Consider the following 1,286-nt stretch of genomic DNA (forward strand, 5'->3'; position numbering starts at 1 on the left):
GCGCAGCATCGCCGGGGCGCAGCGGGCACCGCAGCCTGGCACGGCCCGGGGGGCTGTGGCATGGCCGATGCCCGCAGCACAGGAGCCCAGGACGGACATAACGGCCTTGGCCCGTGCCCGTGTCCCCGGGTGCCCCCCGCTAGGCCCCCCCTCCCCGTGCCCGCTCCCTGCCCGCCCGGCACTGTGATTGTTCAGCTGCTTCGCGGCGGAGGCCGGAGTCCCGGGGCTGTTTGTGTTTCAAAAGGCCTTTGTGGAAAAATAACCCGAGCGGGAGGAGGAGGAGGAAGGAGAGAGCCCACCACTGGCCTTCACCACAGCCCTAGGGCCATGCCAGGGCTGCGGGCACGGTGGCTGGGGCTGCCTAGCACGGGGCACCCCCGAGGTCCCATGTCCTGCCTGCAGGGCCGTGTCACGGAGCAGCAGGGTGGCACAGAGACAACAGGGTGGCACGGGGCAGCACAGCCACCTGCATCCCTGTTATTGCAAGGGGTTTGGTTGCAAACAGGGGGCAGAGGGGGAACAAAATCTCCCCCCTACCCCCACGCCGTGACCAGACTGGACTGGGATGTGACATTCCTCTGAGTGCCCCAATACCCAGGGGGCAACATGCCAGCCTCTGGCATGGCCCCAGGAGGTGGGCACGGAGCTGATTTGGGGGGCACTCAGGGGCGGTGCCCCTGTGCCCGCCCGGGCCTGGCCGTGGGGCGGCAGCGGGGCCGGGGGAGGAAGGCGCTTGGCAGGGGGACAGCACTCCTCGGGGTGCCGGCCCGTTTCGTCTTCCAGAGGAAACAAGCTTCACCCGAAGGGAGCCTTTGAACATCAGGCCCCGTGCGGGGCCGGGGTCCTCCTCTGGCAGCTGATGCTGAATCCGGCCCCCAAAGTGGTCGTGCCGCCAAATTGTGCCTTCCCCCTGGCACATTTCCATAGGGCGAGGAGCTGCTGAGCTCGTGCTGAGCAGGAGTTTGGGAGGAAATCTGTGCCAGGATGGGGTCAGCAATGAAAATTAATATGTTCCCCCCCTCTTCCCGCCTGCCTTCCCACCCTCCCTCCTGCTGCCGAGCACAACCCGGGTATTAGACAGCAGAGAATCCACCTGGCGCCGCTCTGGCTGTTTTCTGCTCTGTGCCAAAGGGACCTGGGCAGGAGAGATGCCGCGTGAGAAGTACACCTTCACGCTGTCCCCACGGGGAACTGGCATGTGCCAGCAGCCGAGGGGGTGGTGTGTGGATGGAACCCAGGTGTCCAGGGTGGGCAGCGCTGGTGGCAGCAGCAGCCGGGCTGCCCAC

The sequence above is a fragment of the Charadrius vociferus genome, unplaced genomic scaffold (assembly GCF_000708025.1).
Source record: "Charadrius vociferus isolate BGI_N301 unplaced genomic scaffold, ASM70802v2 scaffold214, whole genome shotgun sequence".
In the NCBI taxonomy this organism is placed as follows: Eukaryota; Metazoa; Chordata; class Aves; order Charadriiformes; family Charadriidae; genus Charadrius; species Charadrius vociferus.